Source organism: Callorhinus ursinus, unplaced genomic scaffold (genome assembly GCF_003265705.2).
Source record: "Callorhinus ursinus isolate GAN/ISIS: 27379988/994484 unplaced genomic scaffold, GSC_fseal_2.0 scaffold2, whole genome shotgun sequence".
Taxonomy (NCBI): Eukaryota; Metazoa; Chordata; class Mammalia; order Carnivora; family Otariidae; genus Callorhinus; species Callorhinus ursinus.
In genome coordinates, this window is record NW_027397064.1 from 38,871,090 (window position 1) to 38,893,497 (window position 22,408).

The following is a 22,408-nucleotide window of genomic DNA, read 5'->3' on the forward strand; positions in this document are numbered from 1 at the left end:
AAAGCTTAGCTTCTTAGTCTCAAGTAAATGGACTCAGGTCTTTAGGTTTTCTTCTTTTCACTCTTACACCAATAATTTTTCACTGATTCAGGGAAAATAAAGTTATGGCAATATCTGAAACATGAATGGAAGGTTATTGCCTTTTTAAACTTTTGAACCAAACTTTAACAAATGTTCTTATATTTTTAACTACTTATTGAGATAGAATTCTGGTAACATAAAAGTTACCCTTTTAAAAGTATACTATTCAATGTTGTGTGTGTGTGTGTATGCACGTGCTAAGTTAATTCACAGAATTTTACAACCATCACCATTTAATTTTAGAGTCTATTCATCACATACTCCTCCAAAAAAAAAATCCTGTATCTGTTCACAGTCATTCTTCATTCTCAACCAACATTTATTTTATCTCTATGCAATCAGTAATTTGTCTCTCTAAATTTACCTATTCTAAAAATTACATAAAAATGAATTCATACTACACGTGATATTTTATCAGTGGCTTCTTTCACTTAGTATGTTTTCAAGATTCATCCATGTCATTGAATGTGTCAGTACTTCATTTATTTTATACCCGAATAATATTCCAGAATACACATTACCACATTTTGTTTTCTCACTCATCAATTGATGAATACTTTGGTCATTTCTACTTTTGACTATTATGAATAAAATTACTATGAACATTGATATACATGTTTGTATGTGGACATAAGTTTTCACTTCTTTTGGGTATATATCTAGCAGTGGAATTGGGGTCAGATGATAACACATATTTAATGATTTGAAGAAGTTCTAGAATGTTTTCCAAACTAGCTATGCCATTATACATTCACTCCAGCAGTATAAGAGAGTTCTCTACGTCCTTGCTCACTATAATAGTTTGTCAAGGTTCTCATTAAAAACTATACCATAGACTGGATAGCTTAAACAGCAGAAGTTTATTTTCTCACAGTCTTGAAGCTGTCTAGATCAAGGTGCCCAACACAGTTGGTTTCCTCTGAGGCCTCTCTTCACTTGTTCATGGCCACCTTCTGGCCACCTCTTCACAAGGTTGTCCCTTTCTACACACATGCATCTATTATCTCACTCTGCATTATCTGTAACCTAATTTATTTATAAGAAAACCAGTGATACTGGATTAGGGGCCATCCTAACAGCCACATTTTAATAAATTTAAACCTTTAAAGGTCCTATCTCCAAATAAGTCACAGTTAGAGATACTCGCAGTTAGGGCTCCAATATGTGAATTTGGTAATACGGTAGGGACACATTCATCTTATAACATCAACATTGGTTACCATCTATCTCATTAGAGAAATCTTAGTGAGACTTGTTATTTCATTGTGGTTTTGATTTGAATTTCTTAATGATTAATGATATGCAACTTTTCATGTGGTTATTGGATATTTGTATATTTTCTTAGAGAAATGTTTATTTGCATCCTTTGCATATTTATTACTTGACTTATTTGTCCTTTTATTTTTGACTTGTAAGAACTTTTTTCTATATCCTTTATACAATTCGATATTTATATATACAATATTATAAAATTGTATAAAAGATATAGAAAAAATATATATATGAAATTTGGAAATGTTTTCTTACATTCTGTGTTTTACAATTTTACTTTCTTAGAGATTGTGTTATTTCTGACACATTTTAGAAATTTTGGTGAAGTCTAATTTAACTATGTCTTGTTTTGTTTTGTTTTTTATCCCTTGTGCTTTTGGTATTGTATCTCAGAAACTATTGCCTAAGCCCAAGTTACAAAGATTTACTTCCATCGCCGTTAAGAGTTTTATAGTTTCAGCTTTAGTTTTAGCTTTAGTTTTAGCTTTTAGATCCATTTGGAGTGGATTACTGTGTGTGGTATGAAGGAGGGGCCTAGTTTTTTGTTTGTTTGTTTGCGTGTGGCTATTCATTTGTCCCTGCATCATTTGTTGAAGATAATATTGTTTCCCCTTTAATTGTGGAAAACAGAATATGCCCCCATTCAATGACTGATGAGTCCATCAGAATGTCTCTTCCATTTCAGGCAGATGGGGAGGAAGGAATCATCACTTATTATCTGAGCCCTCTGGAACAGTCTTACAAGGCAGAGGTGTGAGGGTGAGGGAGGGGGATTGTGTGCAGACTCTAGTTTGAATGCTATGGTCTTCCTCTGTTCCTACCAAGTTTCAGTAGTTTTGTTAAATAAATATTTCTGAGTTTGATATAATCCTTTTTATCAATCTCCAGAGATTTTTAATGATTATCTTTGCTGATTCTGACCAGCATAAAATTTTTACACAGTTCTGTTTTTATATATTAATTATTTGCATCAGTCTATCAGCAAATATCTGAGTATCCAAACATTAAATGTATTGAAATCCAAAAGCCTAATTATTCATAATAACCAGGCAACTCACATAACTCACTAACCTGACTAATTTAAAATGTTCCCTTTGGCAATGTATGTTGTTCCTCAAGCTACTATAAAAATAATAAGTTGATTAGCCAGTAGCAATGCCATGATTATAAATCAGTTATATGGTAATTTAAATAAGTAAAAAATGAATGTGGAAAAGTATACCTAATTTAAATTCTGAGGATTTGCTCCGACAGAGGCAGCTCTCATTAGAAATGGCAAAGTCAGTTGGTAGACAGTGCCAAAATGACACAGACCGTGCATTCAAATACAGACAGTATGCTTGTATTTAATAAGCACAGCAGGTGAACAATTGGATTTGAAAGAGAAATTAAATGGGCTGACCCAAGTGCTAAGACATTTATTGTGTAGCTCTGCACTTTCTGTTCTATGATTACTGCAAAGCTCTTTTGTAAACCAATATGAAGGAACACTATTAGAGCAATTGTGCATCAATTAAGTACTGTAGCCACAGGAGAAAACACAAGTACATTTTTAAAGGAAGTCAAATTCAATCTGCTTTTATGTAGAGGCTGTTGTCCTCTCTAATTTTTTATTCTTTATGCTGTGACTATCTATTGTGAACTGAGTATTTTCTTGCACTCAGGCCATTTTTTGATGGTTGATAATACTGTGGAGTGAAAAATTGCCAGGACTCAATATAATACTTTTCAACAGAACATACTTTCCAAAAGAAACATCTTGACCCTTTTGGTGTCATTTTCATTATTAGGTATTCATTTGTTTTATTCTTTCATATAGAGCTTACTATAGTTAAAACTTCCAAATAAAACCTTTTTGTCACTGCCTTGAATAAAGCATTAATTTTTTTGAATCATTCTCTTTTCAAATCTGAAAGCCATTATCTTAGGACAAACATGTGAAAAGATCAAATACTGTATTAAAGGAAAGACTGATATTTAGTGGGGAAGGAAGAACAGAAAATTTTGTGAAAAGATGGTAGGTTCATCTGTGGTATTTTATTATTGGGTATCTAACCATTATATCAAATAGATTATGAATACTAATGAAATAGTCAGGGAAGTACCCTAAAAACATTCTGGCCATAAACCCACATTTTAAATGGAATGGAAAGTAAAGTAATTCATGTTTGAAGCAGGATAAGCTAGTTGATCTAAGAGCACAGTAGAAGATATGAAAGCAGGACACAAGATGTCTCAAGTAATTATAAAGATGCATTTAGTCTCTAGTTACTTTTGACAAAGCTGTTTTTGTGATTTATGGCAGGTGCTTGTTTATAAACCCATTTCTGCACAGACACAGTGAAAAGCATTTATCATTCTGCTTGGCCTTCCTTATTAGATAAATGTCACATAAACATAACCTAAATCTGGATTCTTGCTAGTCTGGCACATAAGCTGGTGGCATGTCTTTGACTACCTCGTTTTTCTGTTGACCTCCAGCAGCCAAGGACTATTTGACAGTGAGTATCCTTAGTCCCTGTGCTTTATTTACCAAACAGGAAAAAAAATCATTAATAATACCATAGGTCAGCAAAGTATTACTTATCAACAACAGGCAACTCAATATTGCTTTTGGTTTAAACATTTTACCCTGCAGCTGTTTTTGGTTAGTAATTCAGACTAACCAATATAAAAATTTTTATAGCTTAAGGACATAAGTATTTTGACAAAATAAAATTAATCAATAGGGTGTCAGCGACTTGAATCCAGGTATCAAATAAACTCTCCACTCAAGAGATTACAACATTAATTAATGTAATTTTTAAAGTTTTGAGAAACTTTTATTTCATATTTTTTTCATATTTTCTTGGATTTCCCCACTCCCCCAAGGTTATCTTACTTTTAAAAATTGTCTTCTTTGAAATATTACATTTGTAATTCTTAATTGATAAATGGAAATTTAGGGGTTTCAATGTGGCCTTTACTTAATGATTTATAATTTAATGTTAAATGTGAGAAAGCATTATGAAATACTGTTAATGGCTAAGGATATAATGCAAAACTAGTAATAAAAAGACAGCTTGTAAATCTGTATAATACATGACAAATAATGAAGGTAAGTAATAGATTAGAAATTTGAGATGGCTTTAATTGTGCAAATGACACTGATGTATTAGTATGTTGATTATCCTTTCTGTAAAAGAAAAGCATTAAAACAGGGGGGTTAGGGAGGGTTGAGATAATTGTTAAATGAGTAATTCTTATTTTCACTTAAGTTTTATGGCTGACTATATGATTTAATACATTAAACATTATACATAAATATTTTCTTATACAATTTTTAAATCTAAAATAAAGTATAAACTATGGTTTTCCTTTTCTTAAACTATTTTAAAAAGTAAAGAATATCCTACTTATAACCCCATCATAACTCCCTAAAATTATTTTAGGCTTATAGTCAGGAGATATTTTCAGCCATCTATTCATATAGACAGAATTGCTGATGAAAGCTGGACAAAGACATTAAAGAAAATACATTTGAGAAGAAATATGAAAGCTTTGAAATGGAAGGACATTTGAATTTTACATTTGAGTCACTATATAAATTTTTTTTAAGATTTTATTTATTAATAAAGTGAGAGAGAGAGAGCACAAGCAGGGGGAGCAGCAGGCAGAGGGAGAAGCAGGGAGCCCGATGCGTGATTTGATCCCAGGACCCTGGGATCATGACCTGAGCCAAAGGTGGACAGTTAACTGACTGAGCCACCCAGGCATCCCACTATATAAAAATTTTGAATGAGTGATATAGATTATATATATATGATATATACTGTGAAATAGATACTATATATTAATGAAGACAAAAATGCAACAAAATTTTATATATACATTTTTTTTAAAGATTTTATTGATTTGACAGAGCAAGAGAGCACAAGCAGGGGGAGCAGGAGAGGGAGAAGAAGAAGCTCCCCGCTGAGCAGGGAGCCCGATCCAGGGCTTGATCCCAGGACCCCAGGATCATGACCTGAGCCCAAGGCAGATGCTTAACCAGCTGTGCTACCTAGGCGCCCCTTTTATATACGTTTTTAATGCATTTATTATACAAAAGCTACTCATTTCAAAATCTACTAATGTTTGTCATCATTGCGATAGGAAATATATTACTTTTGCTTATTCTTCTCTCTCTTTTTAGGATTTATAGTATTAAAAATCATTTTGAGGGGTGCCTGGGTGGCTCAGGTCATGATCTCCTAGAACTGAGCCCTGCATGGGACTCTCTGCTAAGCAGGGAGTCTTCTCCCTCTCCCTCTGCCGCTCCCACTTCTTGTGCTTGCGCTCTCTCTCTACACCAAATAAATAAATAAATAAATAAAATCTTAAAAAATATCATTTTGAGACCCCAAAAATCCACACAAAGAGCACTAAACAAATAAGCAATTAAACAGGATTACAATCATCAGCATATATAAATTTAGCTAATCTTCACTCCTTTTACTTTTATTTATGTATTTTTATTTAGGACATTATATTAATGGGCCCCAAAAGAACACTGAGATCACAACCACTCAAGTACTTAAAAATAAGATCTGCCTCACGTCAGTTGTAAATTATAAATTTGCTCATCACACATGAAATCTCAGCTATGCAAAAATCATTTTCATGTGTGTAATATCTACTAGTTCATCAAGATTTGACTGTAATCAGATGTAAGTTCTTAACACTCCAAAGACCATTCAATTCAGAGTAGGGTTGCTAAATCAAAGGTCTACAGAAAAAAAGAATCGAGACAAGTACCTTCAGACACTGACTGGTTTGAGAAGAAAATGACCTGCATCAAGGAATCTAATTCTTTGGTCATTCTCTTAACAAAAGTTCTACTTTAATAATGAATGTTATATTAACTTGATATCATTAGTAACTTGATTAATGTCTTCTCACAGGCAAGAGGAGTTTTGCACACAGTTTTATGTCCACATTATCTAATACAATCTTGGTATATTATAGATATATTTTTAAAGGCTTTTATTTATTTGAGAAAGAGAGAGGGAGCACAAGTAGGGAGAGTGGCAGAGGGAGAAGGAGAAGCAGACTTCCCGCTGAGCAGGGAGCCCGACATGGGACTCGATCCCAGGACCCCGGTATCATGACATGAGCTAAAGGCAGACGCTTAACCAACTGAGCCACCCAGGTGCCCCATATTATAGATATTTAATAAAATTTTTATTTGAGTTCTTATGTCAGGAGGGGATTGGTAGATTATTACTGCTTAAACACAGACTTGAAATTCACTGCTTTACAGCAGCAAACCTTTATTTTTTGCTCACCTACATTTAAATTAGATTGGAGTCACTCAATCTAATTGGGCATAGCTGGACTTGGCTCTAAACTGCAGATAAAATTTGGGTTTTTCTCCCCATGTCTCTTATTTTCCTTGGGACAAAATAAACCAGTTGCTCTTCTAATATTTAGCCACAAAACTTACCCAATGCTACAGGTTTGTTAAACACACGTTCCTTACTTCAAATAAAAACATAACACTATCTTTAGAGCAGTTTTAGAATCACAGCCAAAATTGAGGGGAAGGTACAGAGATTTCCCATTACCCTTGCTCCACACAAGCATGGCTTCTCCCATTATCAAATCCCCCAATGGTGTAGGACATTTGTTACAATTCATGAACCTACACAGACGGTGGTATATATTCTATGGGTTTTCACAAAAGGATAATAACAGGTATCCATCATTATGGTATTATACAGAGTATCTTCACCACCCTAAGAATCCTCTGTGATCTGCTTATTTATCTTTCCCCACCTCCAAACTCTAGCAACCACGGTACTTTTTATTGTCTCTATAGTTTTGACTTAACCATAATGTCATATAATTGTAAATGTATTGTATGTTGCCTTTTCAAATTGACTTCTTTCACTTAGTAATATGCATTTATGTTTCCTACCTATCTTTTCATGCCTTTATAGTTCATTTCTTTTTAGTGCTAAATAATATTTCATTGTTTTGATGTACTATAGTTTATTTATCCATTCACCAGCTGATGGACATCTTGGGTGCTTCCAAGTTTTGGCATTTATGAATAAAACTGTCTAAACATCCATGGACAAGTTTTTGTGTGGACACAGGTTTGAAATTCCTTTGGGTAAATACCAAAGACAGCAAAGATCATATGGTAAGAGTATGTTTAGTTTTGATAAGAAAATGCCAAACTGTATATCTGTATATCTGAAGTAGCTATATCATTTTACATTATCTGTAGTGAATGAGAGTTTCTGGTGCTCCACATGATTGTCAGCATTTGGTGTGGTCAGTGTTCCTGATTTTGGCCAATCTGGTAGATATATAGTAGTATATCATAGCTGTTTTAATTTGCATTTCCCTGATGCCTTGTAATGTGGACCATCTTTTCATGTCCTTACTTGCCATCTGTATAACTTCTTTGATGAAATGTCTGTTAAAATATTTGGCTCATTTTTAAACTGGTTTGTTTGTTTTCTTTTTGTGAATTTTAAGAGTTCTATATATATTTTGGATAACTACTTTATCATATGTCTTTTACAGATATTTTCTCCCAAGCTGTGGCTTGTTTCCTTATTCTCTTGAGATTGTCTTTAGCAGAACAGAAATTTTAATTTGAATGAACTATAGCCTATCAGTTATTTCTTTCATGAATTTGTGCTTTTTGTCATGGTATGCTAATACAAGGTCACATAGGTATTCTTCAGTATTCTCTTCTAGGAGTTTTATAATTTGTGTTTTTACATTCACTTCTGTGATCCATTTTGAGAAGGTCTGTGTCTAGATTCTCTGACTCTCTCATTTTTTTTTTTGATGTGGATGTTTAGCTGTTTCAGCAACATGTGTAAAGCTATCTTTGCCCCATTGCATTGCTTTTGCTCCTTTTCAAAAATCAGTTGCCTTAATTTATGTGGATATATTTCTGGGCTCTCTGGTTTCATTGATCTTTTTATTTATTTTTTTCACTAATACCATATGGTCTTTATTACTCCACATTTATGGTAAGTCTCTTGAAATCAGGTAGTATCAGTCCTCCAACTTTGTTGTTCTCCTTCAATAGTGTTGGCTATTCTGGGTATTTTGCCTCTATATATAAACTTTAAAATCAGTTTATTGGTATCTACAAAATAATTTTCTGGGATTGATTGAATAGATCAAGTTGGGGAGAATAGACATATTGTCAATATTGAGTCTTCTTTTCCATGAATATTGAATATCTCTCCGTTTGCTTAGTTTTTTTTTTATTTCTTTAATCAGTTTTGCACTTTTCCTCATGTAGATCTTACACATATTTTGTTAAATGTTTTCCTAAGTGTTTCATTTTAGGGGGTGCTTATGTAAATGGTATTGTGTTTTTAATTTTGAATTCCATGTGTTCATTGCTATTATATAGGAAAATGAACTATATACTGTTTCATGTAGTTTTAATTTCATTCAGAATATTTTAAAATTTCTCTTGAGATTTCTTCTTTGACCCACATATTCTTAGAAGTATGTTGTTTAATATTACATATTTTTGGATTTTCCAGTTTTTTTTTTGTTTTTGATTTTTAGTTTAATTCTGTTATGGTCTGAGAATAGACATTCTATAATGTCTATTCTTTTAAATTTCTTAAGGTGTGTTTTATGAGCCAAAATATGGTTTGGCTTAGTGAATGATCCATTTGAATTTGAGAAACATGTATATTCTACTGTTGTTGAATGAAAGAGTCTGTACATTTCCATTATATTCAGTTGAATGTTGGTGTTATCTTTAAGCCTAGTAGTGATAAGGCAAGGAAACACACTCTTCTTATGGGGCTGAGGGAGTAGTGGCAGTGAGTATTTTCTAATTTACAAAACAACTGTAGACATGGAATCAGTTATTCACTTCCTGGTAGTCAGCTATGAAACTGAATTATGTAAATTTATTTTCCTTCCCCTCCCCCCCCAGGGAAACAATGTGGAAATCTGGGGTTATTTATATTTCCCATTAGCAATTATATTTCTCACTGTAAATTTGAGAAACCTAAAATTGGAAATAACTGAGATAGATTTTTAAGTACACTTGGGTGCTAAATTTTCTCTGATATTTCCAGCAGGTTAGACTATAACTGATATATTTTGGGTTATATATTCCATGTTTTCTGAACAAAGAATATATATAATGTTGCTTGCAGAAAGTAAGGTCAAAAGGATTGCTGAGTGTTTCAACAAATTTGAAAAATGTTAATCATTATTTCCACAAAAATTTTAAGTCATTTTCTCTCTTTCTTCTTCTTAAAGGCAGCAATTACACATATATTAGGCCTGTTGAAGTTGTCCTATATCTCAGTTGGTTCAGAAATATTCCAATCTACATTAACCAGTGAAATGTATAAATCTGCTATATCCCCCTAAATATGGTAACTTTCTATAATTAGAGATAATGAATACTAAGAGAACACACACACACACAAGCAGAATTTGAAAATCTTAACACTGCCTGAGCAACATCACATTTATTTTCACACCATACTATTTGTTTTGATGCATTTGGTGTGTAGATTATAATATCTTGATGTTCTTTAATAAAAAGAAAGAAAAATAATCCATTTTAATTAAATGTTGTTGATTTGATGTAATTTAAACTATGGATCCCAAACAACTCAAAATTAAATTAATTCCTGAAAACTGGGAAATTGCATTTAAAAGTTTTCCAGAGAAAATAAAATGTGACAGGTCAGATTTTTGGTCTTAGACACAAATACAAAAATCTCAAAGAAAATAGTCATATCGCTAGCATTGTGTCACCATGGCATTACATAAACAAAAGTAATTGAAAACACAATGGTAACTGCTTCAACTTTTTAAAGAATTTATGTTAGTAATTTCAAGATAATTACCACAAAATTTTATTGAATTTTAAAATTAAAAAAATCAGAATTTCTTTTAGTTCAGACTTCTGAATTCTAAGGTTTAAGGCTATTAAGACTTCATCTCATTTTAATTGCCTCTCATTGTGATTCTACATCACAAAAATGTTACTTTATCTCAACTATGGTTTGAAATTTCAACCTCTGTAACTGCTATGAGTAATATGCATTCCTTTATTATGAAGAATTCATAACATATATCTGCGCATCTTTTAGAAGCAATACAAATTGGAAGTGTGAATTCATCACCTATTGTTTCTAGATTATCTAGAATTAGAATTATTCCTTAAAAGAACTGTCATATGTTAAAAAATGCACATTATATAGTGTAAGAAGCATCCCCAGGTAACCATATAACATTAAGGGATACAGAGCTTATAAAATAGCATAAAATCTATGTTGTCCCACCTCTGTTCCAATTCTCATTTTTTCAGAAGCACATTTGCCACGTGGTCATTGAGTCTGTATTAGAACATACCCAATTAGGGGTAACTACCCATCATTGTCCAAGGCAAGGCAGGCAATCTGATCTTTAGGCAACTCTGAGTGTAATTCAAGAAACTTTATAGAAAAAATTAAATGTGACAGGTAATTTTTATTGGTAAATCTGTTATTCTCCCATTATTGAGATAATAATTATGTTTATATAGTCAACTCTCTGTCCTCATTTTAAACACTGGTCCACACAGATCTAAAAATTTACAAAGGAGACTATTTGAGGACAGCTCTCTCACTCTCCTCAAAACACCTCCTACCAAAACTAAAACCAAAACAAACAAACAAACAAAAAACAGAAAGGAAGAAAAAAGGAAAAAAGAAAAATAAAGGAATTCTTCCTCACTTATTTAAGCAACACTGATTCCATTAGCTGTTCTTCACTGTGGTTTAATTTTTAGTTTAGTAGCTGTCTTGAGCTTGAGTACATAAATTGCATTCTAGACTCTTAACGTATTTCTCAAAGCCCAGGTGGTGATACAACTATTCAGTTAGTGATTTGCATTTTTATGTCTTAGCCATCTTCTACACTAAACATTGTTGTATCTAGAGAGTGTATGATTATCTGACATTCGAACATATACTTATATGTGACCTACTAGATACATTAACCTGAATTCTATGAGGTGATAACTGAGGAAAAGAATTTGATTCAGAAGTGCAAATGACAAATTCTTTCCCAAGAATATTTGCATTTGCTGAATTAGCAAATTCAGGGTTGTTTGTTTCACTGTAAGTGGGAGAGCTTGGGTTGCTTTTTGCCTATTATATATTAATTGTTCTAAATAATTTAGAAAGTATTAAAAATTTAATTGATTGTGTTTTCAATTTCTATTTTTTATCTTAAGAATTGCAGTTATTATGTAGTTAGTTTGGACAATTTAAAGTTCCAAAGTCAAAAATGTGATATAGATGATATGTGTAAAAATTTTACCAGAACAAAAAGTAATACAATATCACTTTATCTTTACCCCTCTTTGATATATATTGGAAATAATACATAAAAGAAAAGGGGGGAGTCTTGGGAAAAATGGTTGATTAATTCTAACTGCCAATTGCCCATATTACTTTTCTATGTCTTATACAAAATTTATCACCATACAGTGATATCTGGTGTCCTCATGGACATTTTGAACACTATCTATATAGATTGTTGTATTAGATTTCATAAATTTGGATAAACATAGCACCATGAAAGTTGCTTGTAAAAAACAATAGTAGATAAATACAAAATCTTTTAGCTTACTCTCTCCTATATTTGAATAGATAGTTGTTAGGACAAGTGCCAGTTCACTTGAAGCATGTTACTCAATCATTCTTAGCAGTTTCACTCCAGGAATTTATGACTCCACAGTTACGTCCTTCCAAGTGACCTAAAATTGACAAGTAAAGTCACGATCATTTCTGGCATTTGAAACAAAGTAAAAAAATGGTTGATTCAAGTTTTCATGGCTCTTTCTCTTGAAATTCCTTTTCAGTAACCCCTATATAGCTTTATTTGCCTTTTACTATATTTTATAGTTGATAAATTTAGAAGATTAACATTTTGGTGTATTTCAAGATAGTATATTCTCCATTCTTTCCTCTTAAATAGTATTCTAGTTAATAGATTTTTTCAAAATGTTTCTCTCTATAAAACTATTTGGATAACATATGTTTGTGGTAACATTGTAGAAATTTATTTTAGTTTTAAATATAGCAATTAGAGCAATATTTACCTTAGATGTAATAAAAAACTTTTTAAGAATATATTTTTACTTTAGCTAGGGGAAAATTGAGTACACTATTTTTAATTTTGGGAAATTCACCTTGATTATTTATTCAAAATATTTTTTTTGAGTTCTTTCCTTTATTTTCTCTCACTTCAGCATACTATACATGTAAATTTGGACAGAATTTAGAAGAATTTTCTTAAAAAGTAAAGTGCTTATTTCAGCTAAATAATCCTGAAGTAATAGCCACAGTAATATTCTGAGTAAATATAATCTGTGTACACAGAATTAAATACATGGGTAAAGTACAGATTTCTAACAGGAAGTACCACATATAGGAAACAAAAAAGAAAGGATATAAAAGTATCTGCTTCTCAAACAATATTGGTATCCCCTGAGTATGAGATATAATAGATTGATTGAAGGAAACCCATCTGTAAAAGTTAAAGGAGAGGGAGAAAGAGTAGTCAGTGAGAGAAGGACCTCAGGATACTAATTAATATTACAAAAACTTATGAATGTGTAAAACTCACTGTAATTGTAAATGCATCAAAGTCACCTTCCCTAGCATTCTTTTTCTTTGAGGTATAAAACTTCTGTATGCTACTGAAGTACAGTTGTTAGCTTAAAGTAGGATGTTACAAGTGTAAGACATTTTATATAAGCCTCATGGCAATCACAAAAGAAAAACCTGTAGTAGATACACAAAAGATTATGATAAAGGAGTCAAAGCATTTTGCTATAAACACCCTTCAAATCATAATAGGAGAAAGCAAGAGAGGAAAGAAAGAACAAAGTACCCACAAAACAGTCAGAAAATAATTAACAAAATGGCAATAGTATTATCTTTCAGTAATTACTTTAAATGTAAATGGATTAAATTCTCCAATCAAAAGATAAAATAGTTGAATGAATTAAAAAAAAACAGATCAATTATATGCTGCCTACAAGAAATTCTCCTCACTTTTAAGGACACATACAGACTGAGAGTGAAGGGATAGAAAAAAGGTATTTGAAGCAAATGGTAACAAAAAGAAAGAAGGGGTTTCTATACCTATATGAGACAAAAGGATTTTAAGCAATATATAGTAACAAGAGAGAATGAAGATCATTGTCTAATAATAGAGAGAGAGAGAATCAATAAGGAAAGAGCAGATTTGAACAGTACATACCAAATGATTCAAACATATATAGAACATTCCATCCAATGGTATCAGAAATTCCATTCTCAAGTGCACACAAAATGTTTTCTAGTATAGGTCGTATGTTAAGCCACAAAATAAGTCTCAATAAATTCAAGAAGATAAATATTGTATTAAGTATCTTTTCTGATCACAATGGAATGAAACTAGAAATCAATAACAGAGAGCTAGAAAATTCACAAAACATGAAAATTAAACACATATTAACAATCAGTGGATCAAAGAAGAAATCTAAAGGGAAACAGAAACTACCTTGAGACAAACAAAAATGAAAGTGCAGCTTTCCAAAACTTATGGGATATAGGAAAAACAGTTTTATGGAAAAATGTATAGGAGTAAATGCCTACATTACCAAAAATAGAGATCTCAAATAATGTAATTTTACACCTCAAGGGATCAGAAAAAGATTAAACTAAGCCCAAAGTTAGCAGAAGAATGGAAATAATAAAGATTGGAACAGAAATACATGGGATCAGGAAGAGGAAAACAATAGAAAAAAAATGAAAGAAGCAAGAGTTGGCTCTTTGAAAAGATAAACAAAATTGACAAACTTAGACTAATCAAGAAAAAAATAGAATAAAATTAAACTCTAAGCCAAAGAGAAGACCTTACAACTGATACTACAGAAATATGTTGTATCATAAGAGTACAAGACTACATAAGACTACTGTAACAAATTGGATAACCTAAAAGAAATGGATGAATTTCTAGAAACATACAACCTATCAAGATTTAATCATGAAGAAACAGAAAATTTGAGCAGGCCAATAATGTTAATGAAATTGAATCAATCACTAATCAAAAACATCCAAACAAAGAAATGCCAGGGACCAGATTGTTTAATTGTGAATGCTGCCAGACATTTAAAAGAAGAATTATCACCAATCCTTTTCAAACTCTTCTAAAAAATGGAAGAGGAAGGAACACTCCCAAAATCATTTTATGAGGCCAGCAAAACTGTGATACCAAAACTAGATAAGGACACTACAGGAAAAGAAACTACAGACCAGTATTCCTATTGCATATAGATACAAAAATTATCAACAAAAAACTGGCAAACTAAATTCAACAGGGCATTCAAAAGATCAAGTGACTAGTTAACAATAGTATATCATACCATTAAAAGTTGTTAAGAGAGTAGATTATAAAAATTTTCACCCCACATACACAAAGTTGCAGCTATGGGAGGTGAAGGATATGTTAACTAACATTATTGTGGTAATCATTTTGCAATATATACATATATCAAATCATTACATTGCACACCTTATAGATTGTAACATGTCAATTATATTTCAATAAAGCTATAAAAATAATATACTATATATTCCTTAAATATTTTATTGTAAAGGCTTAATATAAAATGAACTTATAAGTAGTATATAAATATTACAAAATAACAAAAAATACTGGTAGAGGAACTGCTTAAGCAAGTCAGAAATATGATTGCCTGTGCACAGATGTTAATGCAAAGTTTTGTTAGAAATCAACAAAATTCATAATAAAGCAGATAGATAAATTTTACTTATTCAATCCACAAATATTCAACCATGCCAATACTGGAAGTTGGCAGTGCATTGGGAAACAATGTGTACTGCTCCTAGAGGGTGCATCTGTTCAAACTTTCTGGAGGACAGTTTGGCAACATGCAAAGCTCTCTTGTCTGACATGATCTGGATCAGTAATCAGTAGGTTAATTCGACATCCCTACCTTAACAAATAATGTAATTATTCACAAACTCCTAGGTGTAGGACCAAGACATTTTCTTTGCCTACAAATTCTTTATATATGAAACTCTAAAGTCTACTCTTGCTTTGTTTTCTCTTTTTCTTAGAAAAATAATGCTTATATATACTACAAAATCTCATGCCAAACATTTAAAAGTGTCCTAAAGCTACTTTCACTAAAACCTTGGGACTCTTAAAAGTCTTATAAATTCTCTATAGATTCTTACCTATCAATAATTACATAGAAGTTTTCTATTGATGATTTGATTTACTTAATTTCCAAATATTCAACAATATTCTCATAGATACATCTTTCATACTTATCACTTTTGTTAATATTAATTTTAATCTGAAATAAAGTTATATAGGTATAAAATATGTATAACCAGAATAATGAATTTGGACACAAATGTGATTAACTCAGTTCCTCAAAATCTAAGTACATATGCAGACTAGAGGGTAGCCAATTAGCCACATTCAGTTAAAGCATCAGTCTGTATACTTACTTCTAGATCATTGAAAGCATTAAGCCATCCAGTTAGGTGAGAGTTAATTAGAAGACTTTCTACTGTAAGTATCACAATCCTTAAAATGTTTTTTATTTTAACTTAGAATTATATAATGGAAGTAAATTTATAAGTTTACATGTAAGGATAATAAAATAATAAGTGAGGGGATTATATAATTAGTTTTATTTTCCTTCTCAAATATAGTGCCATCATGTTAATCAACATTATGCATGTTATGCAGAAATAGTTATATATCATAGTACTTATCTATAAAAATAGAATTATTGGTGATTGCTTCATGTTTTCCTTATTTATACCTGTCTAAAAAATACAAACATGTATTACTATGATTCTCTGGTAATAAAAAATGAACTCACTTGTGGTTTCTATAAAATGATAAGTAAAAGAAAAATAAATTAAAAAAGTAGATTTTGTTGCCTTTCCTCTTTTGTGTAATTCTTTTTTTCTTTCTATGGAATCAAGATAAATTAGAAGCTCCAAAAATTGAACTTGTCTTTTTTTTCTTATAGGAGGAAAATTAATGAGAAAATAATGACATTATTATTATTATTATTAACCATTATTTTTAATGCAAGAGCTACTCAGAGAATCATCAGGGACATGGTTGGCCTCTGTGAATGTGCCAAGGAATTTAAAGAGTGGCATTGCTGACATGTATTCACTACCCCTGTTAGGTAAAACAAAAATGAGACCATTATTCCATGGGAGAATTACTTTAAATGAACTCACAGAGACTGGGATATACACCCAAATGCCAACTTCTTAGTTTTCAATAAGAAATACTGCTACCAATTATTGGAATAATGAGGTCAGCTTGACTTATTCTTTCTCTAAGTGTTACATTCCTGGGAGGTCAGGTTATGCCAGATTGATTGTTAGTTTAAAAATCAAACAAACAAAAACAAACAAAAAGCTCTAGAATACAATACTTGAATTTTTCTGGGATTGTAAATGCAATTATACAGAAATGTACTGATGTATCAATGTTCTCAAGAATATTTCTTGCATATGAAACTGCAGATCTTGAATATGGTTGTATTGTATTTTGTTCTTCCTGAGGAATTGTTTGGCTCTACCAATACCTGTTTTGAAATTTTTACTTTTCTATGGCTCCATAGTTAATCAAACACGATTCTAAATACTATATTACTTCTATTAGTATATTATTGCCTTTGCTGAAATTTTATCTGAGTTTAAAAAATATTCAATGCGGGACGCCTGGGTGGCTCAGTTGGTTAAGTGACTGCCTTCGGCTCAGGTAATGATCTTGGAGTTCCAGGATCAAGTCCTGCATCGGGCTCCCTGCTCAACAGGGAGTCTGCTTCTCCCTCTGACCCTCCCCCCTTTCATGTGCTCTCTCTCTCTCATTCTCTCTCTCAAATAAATAAAAGCTTTAAAAAAATAATAAAAATAAAAATAAATAAAAAATATTCAATGCAAGTTTGCATACCTTGTTTTTGTTTGTTTAATTGATTGATGTCCTGTCTCATACTGGAAAAAAATTAAATTAAAAATATTGACATAAATTTTTGCATATTTATATTGTGGTTTAACATTCAGAGTTACTTCTTTTTTTTCCATTATTGCTAAATTCCTGGAGAGGGTATGCTTACCATATATTTTTTTACCACCAAAAATGAAGTACCAACAAAAAAGTAAGGATTTTTTAAAAATATCATAATCTTAGGACAGTGAGCAAAATAATTATTTTTAATGACAATCATGGTTCAAATTCTCCTGAAAAGTTACTCCTTTTTAGTTTAATTGTTCTATTCTATCTAGTAAAATAAAAGCTACAGAGCTTCCTTCATTTGCACATGGGTCTGGGAATTTGTATTCTTCAAGCTTCTTTCATATGCAACCAGTTATATGTTTGTTTTTTTTTAACACCATCTCATAGAATGATGCTCCAATGCTCTGTATTTGGTCCCCCAGAATCAGAATTATCCTTCTTATTTACCAAATCAAAATTTCTACTGAAGTTGAAGGATATAGTACCTACTCACATGCTGTAACTAAAGATCTTTGGCATCTGAGAGCCATGACCCTGTTATATAATTATTATAGGAACAACATAAATAAGATTTCCATAAATTAGGATCAGTACAAAATAATTTAAAAGCAAGTCACATACATGACAGGAAATAGAGGAATATTCACTGTCATATGGGCTCCTGTCAATTGAACATCATATTCTTTCCCTGCCTAATGTTAGCTAACTGGTATATGCTATCATATCTTCTTTTCTAGCTACTCTAGAAACATTCAGCTATCTGCAGTAACCCACATGAGCTTCTATTCCTTTTATATAGTTCTTATAACAACAGGACATGGTCATTCTGAATTATGCCATAAAGTATACTAATCAAAGCAAATAGCAACTAGAAGGAGTTAGATAATTAGGTGTTTGAAATATATTAGGCAATATCTTTCCAATGACCCTAAAAGTTCAAGTTGAATAGTTCTTTATGGGTTATATAGACACTTAGAAAAAATTATATAAAAATACCTTCGAATTTTCAATAATTCTTCCATTGGTGTATTGTTTCTAAAACATGTCTTTCACATTAGAAGAACATTTATGCTATTTCTCCTTTCATTTTAATAGAATCTTTGACAGTCTTCAAAACCAATGTGTGCTTATTTGCTGGGAGTGGCCAGCAATCCCTATACTGATGGATGAAAGATTACTCTAAACTTTGCTGTGAAAGAAAGGAGAAAGCAACGAGGTCAACGCTCAGAGATGAACTTTTGTCCTTCTTTGCTCCTGACTTTATTGGTCCTTCAGGATAATCACAAATCTTTATCATGGTTTCTCAGGCAAGTGATGTGTGACAAGGGGTCTTACTGGAACTAGGAGGATCTGTTAAATTTTAGCAAGCCAGGTATTATGGATGATTTCATGCTCTACATTAACGCCAACACTTATTTCCTGTTCCAGCTTAAAATTTAATAGTTAAATTGTAGGCAAATATTTTCACCCTGATACAAGACAAAGAATATGAGAACATTGTTTCTGTAAATACCATTATTTAAATGAGCAATGAGAAGCATAACAAAGATTTTGTTTAGCCATATCATCTTCCATTTTCCCCAAATCCTCCCATATGCTCTTTCTAAATGGATTAAAGAATTTACCTTTGATATTTTAAGGCACTTATAAGTCATATAAATAACTTGCTATTACAGTATTCCTTAGAATATGCACAGCACAACTTAATTTGCAAATACCCATCCAATAAACCAGACCATGCATTTATCAGTTTGACCTGTCAAAATAAAAGAGCATAGATTGGATGGCTTAAACAAAAACCATTTATTTCTCATAGTTATGCAGGTTGGAAGTCTCACAGTAGGGTGCCAGCCTTCTCAATATATGCTCACATGGCCTTTCCTTGGTGCATGCGCTGGGGGGCAGGGAGGAGAGAGAGAGAGAGATCTCAAGTGTCTGTTCTTATAAGGACTCTAATCCTACTATAAGGACCTACTTTCATAATCTTATCTAATCCTAATCACCTTCTGAAGGCCCCATATCCAAATACCATTACACTGAGGTCAGGACTTCAATGTATGAATTTGGGGGGGATACAAACTTCTCTATAATAGCACTCTTCAAACATATCTGAATAAATTTTCTGTTTAGACATTATATAGTACTATTGGGCCCTAGTCATTTTATAATGAATATGATAGAGGCAGGAAGGAAACTAGTGAAATGTGTTATATGTATTATTCAGTAGGAACAAGTAGTGCCAGAGTCTTATTCACCATTCCTATGGGTGAGGCATTAAAAAAAAAAAAGAAAGGAAAAAATATTTTAAAGAAGAAAATGCCAAAGATGAGAAGTTAGTTTTGTTGATAATCCCACATATAATACACATTCCTATCTTTTACACATTTTTATGTGCTGTTATTACAATGATATCCCTAGACAAACTCATGTGACTTTATTCTGTAGAGAATTCTAGCCAATCTCAAAATTGCGTCTGTCAGAGAATCCAGAAAGCAATTCTTGGGAATTTGTCAAAGCTAAATGGAATCGTTGTTGAGTCAGTGAGCATGTGTTATGGTTTGGGAACCAGGTACTGGATGATTTATTACTGGAAATAAGCAGTGACAAAAACCTAAGGCAATATGGCACTGACTTTGGGCTAGGATGATAGGGAGAAACTAGAAGACCTTGAGGAAAATTTAAAAAAAGCAAGGAGGGCCTTGAGGAGACAAAGCAAAACATTGTTCATGAGAACTGGAAAATATAGGAGACATTTGATAAGTAGTGACAGAGAGTTTGTAAACACTGTGACTTTCAGTAACATAAAGAATAGGAAGAGTATGTAAAGAATTCATGGATTGTTTGGGGAAATTTCCACACAGAATGTACAAAGTGCCAACGGGCTTCTAACTTCCTGTGATAAAATATGAGAGAAAAGATATGCACCAAGGAAGAAACACTCGGTTTTTGAGAAGAAACTAGAGGAGCCAAGATTTGCTAGATTGTTAAAATAAAACAGTTTTTAAGTTCTAATCCCTCTAGATGTCAAGTTACTTGCAAAGTAAGAAATAAACTCAAGACAAAGATAAAATTCAGGACACTACTACAGTATAGAATAGCATCAGGATAAATATTTCAAGGGTATATATTCAAGGCACTTTACTGACACTTTAGAAAAAATTAAGGAAATGTCCATTAGGATTATGAAGATTCTTACGATCGTTGTCCCACAGTATGTGACTCAGATCAAAATAGAGATGGGCCTGTCTTGAAGATATGTGTGCAGTTAGCTTTTGTCTAATGTAGTAACCCTCAATACCACCCATAGGGAACCCACAGGTTCTGAAGAGAATTTTCCTTGCAGAAACATTATCAGTTTGGCTTGAAAGACAGATCATTCAAAACAACCCTAGAGGCCTCAAGCCTTCTATAGACAGGAAATAGGCTGAGAGAGTACTCAGACTCTATGAACACACAGACCATCGTTATGAGAAAGAAAAGGTGACTCAGATGTTGGAGCCGAAATCCCAGAAGTTGGAACTAAAAGCAATAAAGGACCACTCCCAAAATAGAATGGGGCTCTAATCAAGAAACTAACATCATGTGCTCTGCTGAATTTCAGAATTGATATAGACCAATGAATGCTATGGTTCTCCTGTATTCCTCCTTTTTAAACAATAGTGCCTATATCTGTCTATTGTGTGTTGGGTGTGACAGGGAAAAATATTCTATCTCTTTAGATCACAAGTTTTCTGAAAGAGAGAAAATGTACTTGAGAAACCCCTCCAAAGGTGATTCATCTGCACCTGGCCCTGATTTAGAAGATGAGACCTTGAAATTGGCATCAACCCCCTAATGAGATGCATCTTTGGGAATCTTTGGAGAGGGTAAGCATATTTTGCATGTGGAAGAAATATAAATATGTTGTGACTGGATGGCAGACTGTAGTATATTTAAAATGTCCCCAAATTCTTTCAGATTCTTTCCACTAAAAATTAAGATCTAATTTCCCTCCCTGTGTACCTAGGCTTGTTCAGAGACTACTTGAAATAAATCCGTTTGAGACCTAGCCCTTTAGAGGATTAGAAAACTTTTCTTTTTTACTCTGGAGTCCATGTAAGAAGTCAGACTTCTGGATAGAGCATTTGGAGAGGCAATGATACTACAAGGAGATGGAAAGGGGCCTAACTGAGCGCAGCCTTCCAGACTTTGCATTATGGCATCAGGCATATGAGTGATGTTATATTAGACCTTTTACACTAATCCACTGTTAGTTGAAATCTACTGAGTGATCCCTGTAGCTACGACCTGCAGGAGAATAGACCTGGCGAGATCTGCCCAAATTAGTCACCTACAAAAATATAGCTATGACAAAATTATTATTTTCAACCACATTTTGGGATATTTTAATATAAAACAAAAGATAACCAAAATAAACACCAGCCACTACATTTCTTATATTACCCTTGTCTACAGCAAGCATATTTTCCTTAGAGATTGGGGTGGGCCTGAACCCCCAAAAAAGTATGTATTGACTTAATTATCAAAATTAGTAAATGCATAGAAGAGGAGTCACATTTTTTTTTCCACAGTAGAGCCAGATTTTAATAGAGAGCCTAAAGAACCACTCCCTCTTTTATTGTGTTGGTTTTTTTTTTTAAGATTTTATTTATTTTTTGACAAAGACAGAGACAGCGAGAGAGGGAACACAAGAGAGGGAATGGGAGAGGTAGCAGCAGGCTTCCCGCGGAGCAGGGAGCCCGATGTGGGGCTCGATCCCAGGATCCTGGAATCATGACCTGAGATGAAGGCAGATGTGCAATGACTGAGCCACCCAGGTGCCCCTACTGTGTTTTATTTTACTATTTTTCTTTATATGATCTGCATTGCATTAACTACATTTCTAAATTCACACATATAGTTCTCTATAGGAATCTATCAGTTCCACTCATCTGGTAAGTTTAGTGTTGATTTTCATATCTTCTGAAAT

At 32.5% G+C, this 22,408-nt stretch overlaps 1 long non-coding RNA gene across 3 annotated transcripts in view; it reads right to left on the reverse strand.

The window, feature by feature from the left end:
• Positions 1-9,838: 9,838 nt before the first annotated feature.
• The window catches only part of LOC141374676 (uncharacterized), a 102,641-nt gene continuing 90,071 nt past the window's right edge, over positions 9,839-22,408 (reverse strand). Inside the window, exons 5-6 of one of the 3 annotated variants that reach the window (XR_012381761.1) lie at positions 17,377-17,417; positions 9,839-12,127 (exon numbers count right to left, since the gene is read on the reverse strand). This is a non-coding gene — a long non-coding RNA (uncharacterized lncRNA). Of the gene's footprint in view, positions 12,128-12,625; positions 12,901-17,376; positions 17,418-22,408 lie in introns of those variants that run through there. The other 2 variants (XR_012381760.1, XR_012381758.1) reach the window with 2 other exon arrangements.